Below are 19,286 nucleotides of genomic sequence, written 5' to 3'. Positions count from 1 at the left end.
TGAATTTTCTGGCCTCCCTTTTTCAGTCGGGCTCTTCAGTTTCTACCATTAAGGTTCAGTTAGCGGCGATCTCTAATTTTCATGCTTCATTTGAACCTTCATTGATGTCTCACAAACTTTGTAAGGCTTTCCTTAAAGGGGCTTGGCTCCTTAGGCCTCCTTTATCTCATCCTGTCCCCCCTTGGGATTTGAATATGGTTCTTGCTGCCCTAACTGCCCGTCCTTTGGAACCAGCTGCTACTTGTGATTTAAAATTTCTGTCTTGGAAAACGGCCTTTTTAGTAGCCATAACATCTGCTAGGCGAGTTTCAGAACTTCAAGCTCTTTGTTCTGATCCTCCCTATTTGATTTTTCACAAGCATAGAGTTTCATTGAAATTAAGCCCTGCATTTATACCAAAAGTGGCCTCCTCTTTCTGTATGCAACAAACTATAGAACTCCCTGTCTTTTTCCCAGAATTCTCTAATAACGCAGAATATACTTTGCATCAATTGGACGTACATAGACAACTGCGTTTTTATTTGAATAGAACCGCTCAAACGCGGAAATCAAATCAATTGTTTGTTTCCTTTGCAGTGAACAAATTGGGTCAACCAGTAACAAAAACCTCCATATCTAAATGGATTAAAGATTGTATCATTTTTATTTATTCACAGGCTAACAAAGACCTTCCCTTTCCAGTCAAGGCTCATTCTACCAGGGCAATGGCTACTTCTGTAGCTTTTCACTCCAAGTTATCAATAGATGATTTGTGCTGCGGCAACCTGGACTTCTCCGCACACTCATTTCTCATTACAAATTGGATGTGGTTTCTCGAGGCAGAGCTTCCTTTGGTTCCACAGTTCTCAGGAGTGTGTTCCAATGAGCCACCCGGGATGTAGGTGCTAGGGACGCTGTCCCATATGTTGTGAATGTAGGCGAGATAGGATCCCATTACATCTTTTAGTTATGTACTTACCATAACTTCGGATGTATGGGATCCATCTCGCCTACATTCATAAGTACCCACCCTCCTTCCCCCTTCCATTCAGATTTAGAGGAGCTGTAGTCTCTTTTTTCTTGGAGATCTTTCTTGAAGAACTTTAGTTGGTTATAGTGACTACTAGTTTTCTGTGTTTGCATGGGTGTATGAAAGCGAACAAACAAGATCTGGGGAAGCAGGTGTAGTGCATCCTGGGATAGGGAGTAGCCCAGCCAATGAGAGACTTCGTGCTAGTGTATTAGTTGCCGAGTCGGGGCCGATGGATCGGCTCCGAACCCATATGTTGTGAATGTAGGCGAGATGGATCCCATACATCCAAAGTTATGGTAAGTACATAACTAAAAGTTTCTTCCTCAGATCAGGACTATTCCTTTCCTCCTTATGAGGATTCGGATGCTGAGGACTCTTTACCCTCGGCCTCTCCGCCTGAGGATTTCTCTTTTGGGGAAACCTTGCATGAGATGAGGGAACATTTTCATTGGGAAGGACAGGAGTATTCTGCTTCCAAGAAGAGGCTTAGGGAATTTCTTCTTCTTCCTCAGCATAGGCCTTTAGCTATCCCTCCTGTTTTGGACATTGTAGATGATGCTTTTTCTGAGGCTAATTTGAATCCTGATTCCATGCCGCCTCCTCCTTCTAAGCCTGATAGATTTTACAGGGTTCCTGACTCTCATTTATTCTTATTTAAAAACCCTTCTGCGGATCCTGAAACTATTTCTCAGGGCTCTAAGGCTGCTAAGGTTGCTACTTCTAAAAATCCTATTCCCTCTGAGAAGGATTCTCGTGCTTTAGACAGGTGGGGTAAAAAGGTATATACTTCTGCTACCCTGTCTGTAAGGGCTTTAAATTGCCAGTTTCATATGTTTAAGTGTCAGCAATTTCTTTTGTCTGTTTTAAAGCAAAAGCTTGCTTCCCTTCCTGCTTGTGCAGAGTATAAGGAACTTCAGGATGTCTTGCATGCTACTGAACAAGTGAACAAACATAGTTTACATTGTGGTTTTGATGCTTTGGATGCTTCTTGCAGGGCTGCAGCCTCTGGTACTGTTATCAGGAGACATGCCTGGCTTCGTGAACAAAGTTTACTTGAACAGGTTAAGGCTAAGTTATTAGATGCCCCTGTTCAACATTATGTTCTTTTTGGATCCAGGGCTGAGGAAGTTATTAAAAAAGATGGAAGAAAAGGCAAAGTCTATGCAGACTGTAAAAGATTTCTTGCAAGTTCAGCCTCCTAGATTTTCCAGGAATTGGCCCTCTAAAAATTGGTCCTTTCCCACGTCTGACAGGCCTCAAAGGGGAAGATATAGACGCTCCAGAGGTCGTGGTAAAGGTCAGGCCTCTTACAGATGTAGACAATGGACTGCTTCTTCACCTAGAAGGGGAGAAGACAGATCCCAATCTCAAAGAAAGCAAACTCAATGACTCTCTCGGTTGGGCTACAGGACCCCTTCACCTGGATGCCCCTCTCTGAGGAAAACTGTCTCTTTTTTACAGAAATTGGACTCCTATTACCCAGGACAGATGGGTATTGGACGTGATTTTAAAGGGTTACAAATTCCACTTTCACACTTTGCCAAGGGCTCACGGTTGGCCAGATCTGCCAAAACATCAATGGTCAGAGGCCTTAAATCAAGTGGATGCTCTTCTGGCCATGAGAGCCATAGAGCCTGTTCCACTCTCGGAGATGGGAAAAGGTTTTTATTCAAGACTGTTTCTGGTTCCAAGAAAACAAAATTCATGGAGACCTATTCTGGACCTTTCTGTGTTAAACACCTTTTTGGAAATTCCAAAATTCAAGATGCTTACTCTGCAGCAACTAATTCCAATGCTCTCAGGACGCCTGGATGGTGACATTGGACTTAAAGGAAGCCTACTTACACATTCCCATCAGGCAGGAACGCAGGAAATTCCTCAGGTTCAAGGCAGGTTCGAGGCACTTTCAATTCTCTGTACTGCCCTTTGGTTTATCTACTGTGCCCAGAGTCTTTACCAAGTGCCTGGCACCAGTAGTGGCTTACTGCAGACTTCAGGGGATACAGATTTACCCCTATTTGGACGACTGCCTTATTCAGGCAGACAGCAAAGATCTTCTACTTCAACATCTGGACTTTGTTCAACGTCTTCTCCTCCTACTGGGATTCTCAGTGAACACAAAGTCACATTTGATCCCTTCTCAACAAATGGTATTCTTGGGAGCCCTCTTAAATACAACCTTACAAAGGGCCTTCCTCACTCCAGAAAAACACTCAGCTGGCTTCTACTTTCAGCACCTTAGCAACTCTATCTCAGCTCACTGCAAGGAAATTCCTGCAGGCTCTGGGCTACATGGCTTCCTGCATTCTGTTGATTCCAAACGCAAGGCTTCATATGAGAAAGCTTCAATGGTATCTGAAAAGTGTATGGTCACAGCATTACCACGATATGGATATTCTGATTCCTCTGATCCCCTGCCTTCAGAGGGAGTTCCTCTGGTGGTCCAGGGTATGCGCTTTAAACGAAGGAAAGCCTTTTCGTCTACCTCAACCTACTCAAATCCTAACCACGGACGCCTCGGATTATGCTTGGGGAGCACACTTTCTAGACAATTGCCAGCAGGGAACCTGGACAAAGGACCATCTTCACTGGCACATCAATCTGAAGGAAATGTTGGCAGTTCAAAATGCCCTTCTAGCCTTCAAGAACCTTTTGCAACCAGGGCCTCTGATAATGCACAGACAACACCACGGTCATGTGGTACATCAACAAGCAGGGGTTCTCATTCGCACCCCTTTGCAGACTAGCTATGGCTTTATGGGACACAGCTCTAAATTTGAATCTACATCTCCAGGCTCAATTCATTCCAGGGGAACAGAATCTCTTAGCAGACAGCCTGAGCAGAAACATTTCAGATCCTCACGAATGGATGCTAGACACCAACTTATTCAACAGGATTACTGCAGTTTGGGGATGTCCCCAGATAGATCTGTTTGCATCCCATCTCAATCATCAGCTGCCTCGCTTTTGCACCAGGTCCTTCCACAAAACAGCTTGGAGAGTGGATGCCCTGTCCTTCAGCTGGAGAAGCCTTTCAGGATATGCCTTCCCTCCTCTTCCTCTACTACCTCGGGTATTACTGAAGATAAAACAGGACAAGCCCAAGTTCCTCATCTTGATTGCTCCAAATTGGCCTCAACAGTTTTGGTATTCAACTTTAAAGCACCTGTTCTTGGGGCCTCCTTGGATTCTCCCTCTGAACCCTTTGCTTCTGTCCCAGCATCAGGGTCAGTTACTACATTCCAATCTCAAGACCCTTTGCCTGGCAGCTTGGCTCTTCAAAGGAATTTGATTTCCTCTAGTCTTCCCAAACGAGTTTTGGATGTTCTTCTGGAAGCTAGACGGCCTAGCACTAGGAAATCCTATGCCTCTAAATGGAAGAGGTTTTGTATTTGGATGCAGGACCGAGGCTCGGATCCTCTGGTACCTGATCTCTCTCCTATTTTGCTTTACCTTTCGGAACTTTTATCTAAAGGACTTTCCTTTTCTTCCATTAAGATTCATGCTTCTGCTATTTCTGCTCATTTCAGTTCTGATCCTCCTGTTTTTTCTCATCCTTTGGTGAAGCAATTCTTGAGGGGCTAAAAATTTGCGGCCTCCCAGGACCCCTCCTGTCCCTGCCTGGGATCTTAATTATGTTTTAGAAAAACTTACTTTGCCTCCTTTTGAGCCTGCTGCATCTTCAGATATTAAGTTTTTATCTTGGAAGACTGTTCTTTTATTAGCATTGACCTCTGCCAGAAGGGTCTCAGAGTTGCAAGCTCTCATGGCTGTGGAACCATACCTTATTTTCCATCAGGACAGAGTATCCTTGAGGACCAATCCTACTTTCATGCCTAAGGTGATTTTGAAAGTGGCTTTAAATCAGACAATTCACCTTCCTACTTTCTTTCCAAATCCTCAAAATAAAGGGAAAGGATTTTGCATTCATTAGATGTGCACAGACAGTTACGATTTTACCTGGACAAGACTAAAGAGTTCAGAAAGTCTAATCAATTGTTTTTCTTTTGCCTCCAGTTCTCTTGGAAAACCTATTTCTAAACAAACTATTTCCAAATGGATTGCTTATGGAATCAGATTTTGTTACACTCATCATGGGAAACAGGTTCCAGGTACCATTAGAAGTCATTCTACTAGAGCAGCTGCCACTTCTACAGCTTTCCTCAGAGGAGTCCCTACCAAGGATATCTTGGAAGCTGCCACTTGGAGTTCTGTGCATACTTTTCCAAGCACTACAATCTCCCTCTGTTTTCTAAGACCAGGGCAGGCTTTGCCTCTGCTGTTTTGCAGGGTATTCTTGCCTCCCCTTCTATCTAAAGCCTCCTCCCCTTTTACACTGCTTTGGGATTCCACCCTACAGTTATGACTGCAACAGTGAAACACGAAGAACATAGTACAGTTGTGTACACCTACCATAAATGTAGATGTTCGAGTGTCTTCACTGTTGCAGTCGGGGTTTCCCTCCCTCCTATCCCCTCTTTTTTCTCCCTTTTCCTTTTTTGTGGTGTATGTGTTTCCTTGTTGGTTTCATTTTTGTTTTGTTGGGGACTTCTGACATCTAGGGCAAGAAAGGCTGGAGAAGATGGCGTCGGCTGAGGGCTATGTACCAAAGCGTACTGACGTCAGGGTACTAGCTTGTACAGCCGACGCCGGACCCAGACTTTGGGATTCTGGCCGACCTCGGGCTGCCTGCCGGCAGGAGCACCCTACAGTTATGACTGCAACAGTGAAGACACTCGAACATCTACATTTATGGTAGGTGTACACAACTGTACTTTATTGCCAGTGTGCAGTATCTTTCAATCTGCAAAGTCTTGTGCTTAAGCCTTTGAGCCCATAGTAAATGCACACCCTTTCAGTGCCAAGAAAGTATCTCCCCAGAATATCAACAAAAAAAAAATCTGTGGTGTCCACAGGTATGCAAAGAAAGCCCTTCATACCACAACATCTCTCATTACCAGGGTTTCCTCCTGCTAACCAGTTGTCTTTTTAACAGAATCTTTCCTGTCTGGACCTTAACAGGCAATTTCAGACCTCTTGCCTGACTGATGGCTCTGAACCAATTGCTCCTGCCTTGGAACCCCCCCCCCACACACACACACACACACACACACACATATTTTTCAGCAACAGTTCTCTGAACAAATTTTCCAAGACTCCTCCGTTTTCTCCCAGTAAACTTCTGTCACACTGGAGATATCCAAATTATATTGGGGGTTCAAGTGGAGAGATAAATCAGGAAGCAAGAGAGTGGTATTGCTGGAATTAAATTCATAAGAATGTCTTGGAGAGTACTTTCAAGATGGACCATGTTTTCAGAAAATCTTACCAATACAACACCAAAATAGACTGTGTGTTGTATGTCATGGACAAGAAATGTATTAAAAAAAATAGCTGGGTGAACAAGTTCCAGGATGAAAGTGCCCGATCCTGGTAGGCACACTGGTGCCAAGACTGGATAAAATGGCAGTGTAGATCCTTCAAGACACCAACGTTGCTACAATGGGGCTAGGCCTGGCTCAGGGGTAGGATGGCTTCCCTATTGTAGAAGGAAGTAGTAGTCCACAAAAATCACAACTGATAGGCCAAAAAAGAGCCATAAAGATGCTAGTGGACTGTTGAGGATCAGAAAAAAAATGTGTATTGTTACTGTTGTACAAGAAGCCCATTTTGGAGTCTCCAATAAGAAACAGTAAAAAAGTTCAGTTGGAGTTGCACAGCAAGGGAAGGAACAAGAAACTGGCAACTCTGTTTTAATCAGTGTTGTGGAATAGTGATAGGCCAGTGAGTTCCCATGTGTAAGAGCAACGGATGACACAGATGAAACTGAAGAGAATGTGGCACAGGAAGATGCTGTAGAACTTTTCTGTAGTATGACGGCAGGAAATGAACAATGAATGTGTTCTCAGTTTAGAAGAAATTCTAAGAGTTACTTGATTTTAATAGAGATGGACAGACATATTAAAATCAATTAAAAATAGACTGCAGAAAGTCGATAAAACCCAAGAATCTAGAAGTTTGATAAAACAAATGAACACAGTAATTAGGACTGTTTTATCAAAATTCATGCAATATAACAGAAGTAGGATATTACTCTGCAGCTAAATTAATAGTTTTACCACAAAAACACAGGGCCGTAAGCGAAAGGAAGGGGAGAAATCAATTGCTGTCGTGAACGTATCGAATAGAGAACAGTAGAAAGCAGTTAAGACAGTGTCACTGTAGAGGAGTACAGAAGAGGAAGCGGATCAACAAAAATACTCCTAAGCAATGTGTAGTATTAGAATAGATCAGGATCTGTCTTGCACTATTAGAAATCTCAAAATATCATCGCGGACAAAAGCCTAGAAGATATGCAGATTATAAAGGAAAAGTACAGAATAAGCGATTTACTGATGACCGAAAAAAAGTTTGTGAATTGGGAAACCAAGGCACAGTGAATTGAAACACCACCAAAAAAGAAATGGATACATTTTGGAGTAATAGCTGTGAAGATCCTGTGGAATATAACAAAGATGCTGAGTGGATATAAGTAAAAGTAAGCAAGTTCAAATGTGCAGGATGTGAAATGGAATGAAGTAATGCCCAGAGAGATTGAAACTTAAGAAAAGCTCTTATTTGGAAAACCCCAGGCTTGGATGCAGTACGTAACTTCTGGCTAAAGTATTAACTTTACATGAAGATTTAGCCATGAGTAAGAAGTATTTATATGCGCACCCCAAACAGTTGCTACCCTACTTAACAGGAAAAGCAGTGCTCCTACTTAAGAGCAAGCCTGCAAGCTATCCAAAAAAACTGTAGACCAGTAACTTGCCTTCCGACGCCATATAAACTATACACTGGAATTGATGGTGGCAGTTTATAGTCGTTTAGAAGAAAACCCAGTCATGGCAATAGAAACAAAGGATAACGCAAGTAATATGGAACATAGGCGCATTTGATGTCCTATTCACATGTGGCAGTATTCTAATACGAGGGATCCTCTGCCTGAGGCAACCCCGAACGTACTGCTCATATACAAAAGCTTAGCCTGGCTGCTATATAGTGGGTGGGATGTCACACGCAAGGACCATAAACCATGGGCCATAAATGTGATGTCCGCATTTCAGACCTCAGAACTTCTCTGCCGCCAATCAAACATTTGTTGGCTCATTCTGCTCCGTACAAGTGGCTCCTGAAAAGATAGTACCCCTTTGGGGAACTTTTCTTTCTCCTCTGCTAGCTTAGGTTGCTGTATATTCTTCGCTTACCTGATTCCATCCGTGACATTTAGGAAGGGAAAATGCAAGTGTGGTTGACGCATTCCGCAGAAAGACCGCCACGATCCCTGCTTATTCTTATGGCCTTCCCACAACTACAAAGTGTGCACCATCTGCCAGTTTGTTCCAAAAACACTGCAGAACTGTCTTGCAGCCCTAAACCTTTTCGTTGAGAACCAGTGACTCAAATGCCTTGCCTTGGGTATGGAATTGGAACTGGATATCTCGGCAGAACCGTTGAAAAAGGCAAAAGTAGCTAGGCCAGCTACAGCGACTGCGCCTGAAGACTACGGATGTCCCGCCAGCTGCTGGTTTAGGGGCTGAGGTGTGTCCGGCAGGCTTGGTGACTTCGGTGGGTACAGTCTTGGACGTCTTAGTTTCTCCATTCTGTACATCCACGGAGGTTCCAGTGACATCCCCCTCTGATGTTGGGGGGGGCAGGTTCCCCCGAATGGGCAGCATTACCATCCATCCGTGATGAAGCCCCTTCTAGTCCTAGGCTGACATCAGACACTAGGCCTTCACCTTCTCAGCCTGGACCTAAGACTCCTTTGCTGAAAAGTAAACAGGAAGTCTAAACATCTGTCTCCTCCATCAGAAAATTTGCATGATTGGCAGGCTTTTTCCAATCTCTTTCAGGCCGCCTTTCCCCTGAGGCCTACTTCCTCAGACTCCTGCTGCTCTTTCAACCTTGAACCGCAGGCCTGCTTTTGCTGGCCCATTGCCACATCCACAGACCCATAATGAAGATTCTTCTTCCTCTGAGTCCCTCTCCTGTGCCTCACAGCTGGCGTCTCCCCTGGAATACTGCTGTTCTTTGTGACAACTGTAACAAACACGTTTGGGTTATCCCTGCCAGGTTATCAGTCAGCCGGCCCACATACCAGAGTCTTAGTATTTCTGCGTCTGTTGCTGTCACTTCAGGACTGACGTCAGGTCATCAGTAGTGTAAAGTAAGGCAACTGACACCATTACATCAGTCTTTCTTGCTGTGGAACCTGAAGCAGAAGAAGTTTGCACGAGTACCGGTCTGCCAATACCAGAGTTTCGTCTTCTGAAATGAAGCTGAAGTCTTCTACAGCTAAGTACCCTGTTGGGAATCCTTTTTTCTTGCACTAACAGATGTCAGAAAAATTTAACAGTTGTCTCGCCTGTGGAAAGCAAATCCCACACAGAGGCTTTCATTCTTACTGCGTCACTTGCTTAGGCCCAGATCACGATGTCCCCCGCTGTCGCTTCTATGCTTTGTTCAACACCAGAACTGTCGGGGCCTTTCGTTTACAGTCCCCTAATTCCAGTATGGTTTCGGTAAGCCATCCGACAGCAGATCTTCTGAAAAAACGTAAAGATAAAGAGACTGCACAGGTCCAAACCTACCAATGGCACTTCCGTTAAGCTAGTCGTCAGATCTCCGGTCCTCAGTGAGGCGCTTTTGCAGCCCCTGATGCCTACTTTTATGGATTCGCAAGCCACTACCGAGACCCTTTCGGAGCCTGGTATGCTGCAAAAATCTTTGACTAAAGATCCTGCGGTCATCTCTACCTTGGATGGGTCCGGCAGCAGTCCAATGCCTCTGAATATGAAGATATGCAACCTCTCCTTGTGACTATTCTAATGCAAAGGAATCCATCCCTTCAGCCTCTCCACTAGAGGACTTTTCTTTTGGGGAAGTCCTACGTACTTTAAGGGAGCATTTCCAATGGGAATGTCAGGATTATCCTCTGTCAAAAAAAAGAGACTGGGGAATTCTTAGATCTTTAGCGCAGAACTTTGGCCATTCCTCCTGTCCTGGATGTTGTGGATGATTTCATGGAATCCAGTCTGACTTCTGACACCCTCCCTCCTGCTCCCAGGAAACTTCACAGGTATAGAGTCGCTGACTCTCAAATTTCTTATCAAAAATCCTACTGCTGACTCAGAGGTCATCTCTCAAGGACCTAAAGGAATCTAAGCAACTTCAGCTAAGAATCCCACTCCCTCTGATAGGGATTCCCGAGCATCAGACAGATGGGTTAAAAAAGTATACACTTGTGCTACTCTTGATGTTAGAGCATTTAATTGTCAGTTCCACATGCTGAAATGTCAGCAACATACCATGGAACTTCTCAAACAAAAAAATATCTGTGTTCATCGTGTTTCACTTTTGCAGTCATTACACTTGGGTTATCCTGCTGGCAGGCTACCCGCAGTCTGCCAGAATTCCAAAGTCTAGGTCCGACGTCAGTTGCTGTCTCCTCTTCCCTGACGTCAGTGCGTCAGGGGTATAAGATGCAGCCGATGCCATTTTCTTCAGTCTTTCTTGCCATGCGGTGCCCGAAGCAAAAGCAGTTCGCAAGTGCTGGTCGGCCGACTCCTGAGATTTTTGAATTTGAATTTCAGAACCAAAGTCTTCAATAAAACTAAGTACCCCGTTGGGTAAACTTTTTCTTGCTCCAGACTGATGTCAGTAGAAGTGAACAATTGTATTTCTTGTGGGAAGCAAATACCTCATAAGAATTTTCACTCTTACTGTATTCCTTGCCTAGGCCCTGACCACGACGTTGCTAGTTGTCAGTTTTGTGCTAGATTCAAGCAATGCACTATTAAGCGTCGGTTTGATTTTGCTTTACATTATTTTGGCCGAAGATTTAACTACATAATGCTGTCTGAACAGCCGAAGACCGGAATTCATAAAAAGCGCAAAGACAAGGAAAAGGACAGGCATCCGATGTCCAAAACCGACGAAGCCTCTACTAGGCCAGTCGCCGGTTCTCAGTGAGGCGCTTTCGCAGACCATAACACCAGCTGCCTCAGAGCCACAGGCTGCTTCTGACGCCCACGTGGAGACACCTAGGCCTCTGGAAACTCAAGGTATTTGGCCTGCGGAAACTATTCCTTCAAATTGGTCCGGAGCCGCTGAGCAGGCATCTGCTTCCGAGGGTGTTTTCAGACCTTCACAACTTACTATTAAGTCCACTACAGCAGCCAAGGCAAAGTCAAAAACACCATTAAAGACTAGGAAACAAGTACAGCATTCTCCTGGACAGTCATCTGTGCCAAAGAAACAGGTGCTTAAAATGGCCGAGGACTTAATTACTTTGATCAGGGGTTCTCACCCCCTCCTGATAAAAGGCCTAGGCAAGAGACTGACTATGAATCCTCTGACCAGGTTTCTATCTCCTCTGATTCTTCTGATCAGGGATAGTCTCTCCCTCCCTATGAGGACTCGGATGCAGAAGAATCTATACCTTCAGCCTCTCCACCGGAGGATTACTCTTTTGGGGAAACCCTGCACACCATGAGGGAGCATTTCCATTGGGAGAGCCTGGATTATTCAGAATCCAAGAAAAGGCTCAGACTTCCTTTTATTGCCTCGGCACTGGCCCCTGGCTATCCCCCCTGTGCTTGATATTGTTGATGTTTTTTCTGAATCCAGTTTTGTCTCCTGATTCTTTACCCCCTGCACCAGTCAAGCCAGACAGGTACTACAGGGTCCCAGACTCTCATAAATTTCTTTATAAAAGCCCTGCTGCTGACCCAGAAACAATTTCTCAGGGTCCCAAAGGGGTTAAGTCCTCCACTGCAAAAAACCCTGTCCCCTCTGATAGGAATTCCAGAGCTCTGGATAGATGGGGGAAAGAGTTTACACTTCTGCTTCTTTAGCTGTAAGGGCTTTAAACTGCCAGTTTCACATGCTTAAATATCAACAATATCTAATGTCTTTGTTAAAGCAGAAAATGCTTAGAAACTCATTGTCCTGACGATAAGAAAATTCAGGATTTATTGCATGCAGCTGAACAAGTGGGAAACCATACTCCAATGTGGTTTTGATTCATTAGTGGCTTCTTGCAGAGCCGCAGTTACAGGCTCTGTCATTCGAAGGCATGCTTGGTTAAAGGAACAAAGTTTACCTGATCATGTTAAAGTAAAATTATTGGATGCTCCACTACAGCATACTTTGTTTGGTGTTAAGGCAGAAGAAGTGTTAAAGAAAATGGAGGATAAAGCAAAATCAATGCCGACAGTAAAAGATTTCTTACAGGTTCAACCACCTAGATTTAGGAGAAACTGGCCTTCTAAAAATTGGTCCTTTCCGGTGTCAGACAGGCCACAAATTGGCAGATAGACACCCAAGAGGCAGATCTCAGCCCCAAGGCTCATATAGACCTAAACAATGGGGAGCTTCAGCCCCCAAAGGAGGAGAAGACAAATCACAACCTTATAGGAAACTGTCCCAATGACTTCCCTCTACAAATGCCAAGCACTTACCTTTTGGCAGCACCCTTAGGGGGAAAGCGAGCACTTTTCTCAAAATTGGCACATGATCACCCAGGACAAATGGGTACTGAATATTGTTTCTCAGGGTTACAGTTTACACTTTCACACCCTTCCAAAATTAAAAGGTATGCCAGACCTGCCACAAAACCAATGGGCAGAGGCACAAAAACAAATTTCTGCTCTCATGGACATGAGAGCTATTGAAAGAGTACCACAGCAAGAACAGGGACAAGGATTTTACTCAAGACTTTTCCTGGTACCCAGAAAGGACAAAGCCTGGAGACCAATACTGGACCTGTCAATCCTCAATACTTTCCTGGATGTTCCGAAATTCAAAATTTTAACACTGCAGCAACTTCTACCCATGTTGGGCAAGGCTTGGCTAGTTGCTTTGGACCTCAAGGAGGCATACCTGCATGTCCCAATAAGATAATCTTGCAGAAGATACCTCAGACTCATAGCTGGCTCAATGTATTACCAATTCTCTGCACTGCCCTTTGGCTTATCTACTGCTCCCAGGGTCTTCACAAAATGCCTGGCACCAGTAATTGCATTTTGCAGACAAAAAGGAATTCAGATATATCCGTACTTGGACGACTGCCTTATTCAAGCAGAGAGCAAGGACATTCTACTACAACATCTGGCATTTGTAAAAAGATTACTAATTTGCCTAGGGTACACAGTAAACGAAAAGAAGTCAAAACTAGTGCCCTCTGAAGAGAGAATATTCCTGGGTGCAAGCTTAAATATAACTGCCCAGATGGCTTATCTCACGCCAGACCAGCAAAGGCAACTGACTCATTACTTTCAAATGATGGCAACAAAGACCCAGCTCCCTGCAAGAAAAATTCTGCAGGCTCTGGGCTTCATGGCATCCTGCATTCTAATTCCATATGCAAGACAATATGAGGAAACTACAATGGTATCTAAAAAGTGTTTGGACTCAACATTGCCACAGCCTGGAAACAATATCTCTTATTCACATTGCCACAGCCTGGAAACAATATCTCTTATTCCCTGCCTGCAACAGGAGTTTCAATGGTGGGCCCTGGCCTGTCACTACAAGGGACAGCCATTCACCTTACCCACAGCCAGGCAGACAATAACAGATGCATCGGATTATGCCTTGGGGTGGGGGGGGGGTGGGGGTACACATGAAAGGAAAATGTATTCAAGGCACTTGGCCCAAGGAACAAATGCATCTTCACATCAATCAAAAAGAGATGCTAGCTGTACAGCATACCCGGACAGCCTTCAAGGATCTACCACCTCCAGGACAACTATTAATAGACGGACAATACCACAGTTATGTGGTACATAAGCAAGGGGGGGCACACATTCCTACCCCCTCTGCAGGCAACCCATGACTGTGGAACACAGCACTGACCTATCCAGTACATCTGCAGACACAATTCTTGCCAGGAAAGAAAAATACTCTGGCAAACGAGCTAAGCTGAAATCTCATGGATCCTCACGAATGGAAACTAAATCCACAGGTCTTCAGCAGGATAACAAGGAAATGGGGACGTCCAGACATAGATCTTTTTGCCTCCCCTCAACTGCCAACTACAGAGATTCTGCACAAGAACTTCTCACTCACAAGCATGGAAAGTGGATGCTCGATCATTCAGCTGGAAAACACTTGACCGTTTATGCCTTTCCTCCACTGCCTCTTCTTCCCAAGGTACTCCTAAAAGTCAGATGAGAGAAGCCAAAAATGATTCTGATTGCCCCAGACTGGCCACGCCAGCATTGGTACCCAATCCTAAAGAGCTTGTCTCAAGGCCTTTCCTGGCCTTTACCTCAAATTCCTCATCTTCTGACTCAACAAAACAATCAGATTCTGCACAGTCAACTCGGAACCTTAAATGTGGCTGCATGGCAGATATAGCCACTCAGACCACACCTCTCTCTAAAGCTGTTATGGATGTCATTTTAGAAGCCAGGAGGCCCAGCACTAGGAAATCTTATGCAGAAAAATGGAAGAGATTATGTGCTTGGAACCAGGCACAAAGACTCTAACCTCTTGTTCCAAATATACCTCAGATTTTACAATACCTAACTGAGATGGTGGACAAAGGCCTATCCTCATCAATTAAGATCCATGCCTGTGCCATTTCAGCTCATTACAATACGGAACCTCCAATTTTCTCTCATCCACTACTAAGACAGTACCTCAGAGGGTCAAAAAACATAAGACCCCCAAGGAGAGCGCAGATCCCTACATGGGACCTCAATTTTTGTGAAAAACTCACACTGCCCCCTTTTGAGCCAGCCAATACAGCTGATATAAATTTCTTATGGAAAACTGCTCTGCTCCTAGCAATAACTTCAGCAAGAAGAGTCCAAGTTACAGGCATTGATGGCAGTGGAACCTTTCATCAATTTTCATCAGGACAGGGTTTTTCCAAGGACAAACCCAACATTTATGCCATAGGGTATCATCAGTGTGGCTCTTAACCAAACCATTCATTTGCCAACATTTTATCCAAATCCCCAGAATAAAGGAGAGACTTCTGCATGCTTTGGACATACACAGACAGCTACGCTTCTATTTGGACAAAACAAAATCTTTCAGAAAAACTGAGCAACTGTTTGTAGCTTATGCTGCAGGATCCCAAGGAAAGCGCATCTCAAAACAGGCCATTTCAAAATGGATAGGACACTGTATTCGTTTCTGCTATTCACAACATGGCAAACCAGTGCCTAAGGGCATTAGGCCACATTCAACCAGAGCAGCAGCCACTTCAGCAGCCTTCCTCAGAGGAGTTCCAACCAAAGACATTTTTGAGGCTGCAACCTGGAGTTCAGTGCACACTTTCACCAAGCACTACCACTTTACCCCTCTCCTCTAAATCCAGAGCAGGCTTTGCCACTGCAGTTCTGCAGGGCCTTGTAGCCTCTCCTAATCCTATTTAGGCCCAGCCACCCAACCTCAGCTTTGGGATTCAACCCAAGTGTAATGACAGCAACAGTAAAACACGATGAACATAGTACAGTTGTGTACCTACCATAAATGTAGATGTTAGAGTATATTCACTGTTGCAGTCCAGATAACCAACCACCATCCCCCTTTCTTTGCTGGGACTTATCTGTACTTCTCTATTCTATATAACCTATGTGGTGTATTTGCTTGTAGGTGAAGGTAATGTTTATTTTAGTGCATGCTACTCAAAAGCAATGTTTTCAGCCTACCCTTTTGGGGGCACCTGACATCTGGGGCAAGAAAAACTGAAGAAAATGGTGTTGACTGCATCTTTTATACCCCTGGCGCACTGACGTCAGTGAAGAGGCGACAGCAACAGACGCCGGACCTAGACTTTGGAATTCTGGCCGACTGCAGGTCGCCTACCAGCAGGATAACCCAAGTGTAATGACTGCAACAGTGAATACACTCTAACATCTACATTTATGTTAGGTACACAACTGTACTTTTCCTTTTGAAGAAAATAGTTACAAGAGTTAAGGCATTCTGTAAGTCAAGTAACTAAGCACACCGTGCAATGTGGTTTTGACACCCTAGAAGCATCTTGCAGGGCAGCAGTCACTGGTTCTGTCCTTTGAAGTCATGCTTGGCTTAAGGAACAGACCTTGCCAGATCATGTTAAATCCAAATTATTGGACGCACCCTTGAACAGAGAAAACTTGTTTGGCACCAAGGCAGAAGAGGTCTTAAAAACGAAAGAAAAAGCTAAATCTGTGCAGACAGACTTCTTACAGGTCCAGTAACCGAGGTTCAGTAGGCATTGCCCCTCCAAGCACTGGTCCTTTCCTGCCCCTCCAGACCAGCCCAGTCCAGACCCAGGGGGAAGCAGACCTACCAGACAGCCCCAGGGAATCTAGAGATCTAAGCAATGGAGTTCCTCCTCTACAAAACCAGGGAGTGCAAAGACACCCCCTTATGGTAAGAAATCTCAATGACTACAATTCCATTCCCTCCCTCTGCCCACCTGCTTGTGCCCCTAGTAGGAAAACTCTCCAAGCAAGCAACTGGGCCAACATAACCAACGGCCGCTGGGTCCTCAACATAGTGTTCCAGGGATACAAGTTTTATTTCCGCACACTGCCAACCCCAACAGGGTTCCCAGGTCTTCTCCAAACCAATGGGCAGAGGCCAAAAAGCAAGTCCTTCCCCCCTCGCTATGAGGGCTATAGAACATGTTCCTGCAGAACAAAAGGCCAAGTTTTCTACTCCAATCTCTTCCAAGTGCCCAGAAAAGAGAGTACATAGTGCCTCATCCTCGATCTATCCATTCTAAACACCTTTCTGGTGATACCAAAATTCAAAATGCTCATCCTCCAGCAACTTTGCTTTCTAAGGATGCTTAGTTAGCCACCCCAGACTTGAGGCCTACCTGCACATCCCTGTCAGGGAATAATACAGGAAATACCTACGTTTCAGGGCAGGATCTATGCACTTTCAGTTTTCTGTGCTTCGTTTGTCTTATCTACTGCTCCCAGAGTATTCACAAAATGTCTGGCTCCAGCCATTGTTTTTTTGCAGACAAAGAAATATTCAAATGTACTCTTACCTAGACTGCCTGATTCATGCAGACAGGAAAAGCTGCTACAACACTTGACCTTTTAAAGGACCTATTGACCTCCCTGGGGTATACTAGCAATAAAAATAATTCCAAACTGGTCCCCACACACAATTGTATTCCTGGGAGCAAGCCTGGACACAGCATCCCAGATGGCATTCCTTACTCCAGAAAAACAAGCCTACCTGACAGGCTACTTTTCTGAAACAGCCACCAGAACCCAGTTATCTGCAAGGAAAATGTTGCAAGCTCTAGGGTTCATAGCCTCTTGCATTCTTATTCCATATGCCAGACTGCCTATGAGGAAACTACAATGGTGCCTAAAAAGCATTTGGTGTCTGCACACTCAAGACCTGGAAACTCTCGTACCTTATCTAAGGAAATATTTTCTTTGTTGGGCAGCAGCATGCAACCACAACAAGGGACTTACCTTCTTATAACCCCACACCGCCCAGACCCTCACCACAGACGCATCAGACTGTGCCTGGGGTCCTCACCTGGATGACAGGTGCATTCAGGGCCAGTGGAGCCCAAACCAAATACATCTGCACATCAATCAAAAAGAGATGTTGGCTGTTCAGTATGCCCTGACAGCTTTCAGACTCCTCCTCTCCCCTGGGCCTCTACTGATCAGAACAGACACCACCACAGTGATGTGGTATATCAACAAGCAGGGAGGGACTCGCTCTTATCCTCTCTGCATGCTCGCTATGACCCTTTGGCACACGGCACAGCCATGGAACTATACCTGTTAGCACAATTCCTGCCAAGCGCTCTCAACTCTCTGGCAGACAACTTGAGAAGAAAACTGCTAGTCCCACATGAGTGGCAGCTAGACCACAGAACCTTCACCCTTGTAACCCAGAAATGGGGCACCCCGAAGGTCGAACTCTTTGCCTCCCACTCCAATCATCAGCTTAGCAAATATTACACCATGGAACCTCACAGCAAGGCCTGGAAAGTGGATGCTCTATCCTTCCAGTAGGTAAACGTCTCTGGTCTATGGATTTTCCCCTCTACCACTCATTTCAAGGGTACTGCTCAAAATAAGGGAGGAAAAACGAAGGGCAATCCTAATTGCCCCAGACTGGCCACACCAGCACTGGTACCCACTGCTCTGCGCAGCCTGTCACCATGGCACCTACCTCAGATCCCAACACTCCTGTCACAGAGAAATGGAGAATTCATGCATCTGCAATTGCAGACCCTCAACCTGCAGCCTGGCTTATTCCCTGACCTCTCCTCAAGCTGCCAGCCTAAGCTAACAAGTTCTAGATGTTTTGTGTGAGGCCAGACGCCCCAGCACTAGAAAATCCTATGCTGACAAGTGGAAAAGGTTTTGCACCTGGATCCAGGCTAAGGGAGCCTGAATGGCACAGCTTTCCCTACCTCTCATCCTGGATTACCTGGCAGTAGTAATACAGGGGTCTGTCCTAGTCTTAAAAAATTCATGCCTCAGCCATCTCTGCTCATTTCAGCACAGAGCCACCTCTCTCCTCACACATACTCATGAAATGGTTCCTAAGAGGGGCTAACAACTTTAGACCACCCAGAAGAACTCCTACCCCAGCTTGGGACCTTAACTTTGTGCTGAAAAAGCTGACTCTGCCCCCATTTGATGCTTCAGCAGAGTTGAAATGTTTCTCTTGGAAAACCGCCTTGCTTCTGGCCATCACTTTCAGCTAGAAGAGTATCTGAGCTACAAGCACTTACGGCTGTGGAGCCAGGCATTATTTTCCATGCTGACAGGGTTTCCCTCAGGACTAACCCTTCCTTCATGCCTAAAGTGGTATCCAGTGTGGCTCTCAACCAATCCATTTGCCCACCTTTTTCCCTAACCCACAAAACAAGGCGGAAAGGATTCTGCACTTGCTAGATGTGCACAGACTGCTCAGATTCTATCTGGAAAGGACCAAATTTTTTTAGGCAAACTGATGAATTGATAGTCACCTTCTCTGCGGGAGCAGAGGGCAAGGCCATATCCAAACAATCAATATTTAAATGGATAGGATACTGCATCCATTTCTGCTACAAACTGCACGGGAAGCCACCCCCAAAAGGGGTCTGAGCGCATTCCACCAGAGCAACCTCCACCTCTGCAGTTTTTCTCAGAGGGGTCCCCACCAGCTACATCCTGGAGGCTGCAACATGGACATCTGTTAATACCTTCAAGCATTACCACCTGGCTATCCTCTCCAAATCCAGGGCAGGCTTTGC

General features: G+C 45.0%; 1 protein-coding gene across 1 annotated transcript in view; it reads left to right on the top strand.

Annotated features, from left to right (window-relative positions):
- The window catches only part of LOC122802398 (SR-related and CTD-associated factor 4-like), a 1,636,555-nt gene that overhangs the window by 757,902 nt on the left and 859,367 nt on the right, over positions 1 to 19,286 (top strand). The gene's annotated exons all lie outside the window — the stretch shown is intronic.

The sequence above is a fragment of the Protopterus annectens genome, chromosome 5.part0 (assembly GCF_019279795.1).
Source record: "Protopterus annectens isolate FY-2018-M chromosome 5.part0, PAN1.0, whole genome shotgun sequence".
Classification (NCBI taxonomy): domain Eukaryota; kingdom Metazoa; phylum Chordata; order Ceratodontiformes; family Protopteridae; genus Protopterus; species Protopterus annectens.
The sequence above is the reverse complement of the archived record's forward strand: the minus strand, read 5'-3'. Positions and strand labels throughout refer to the sequence as shown.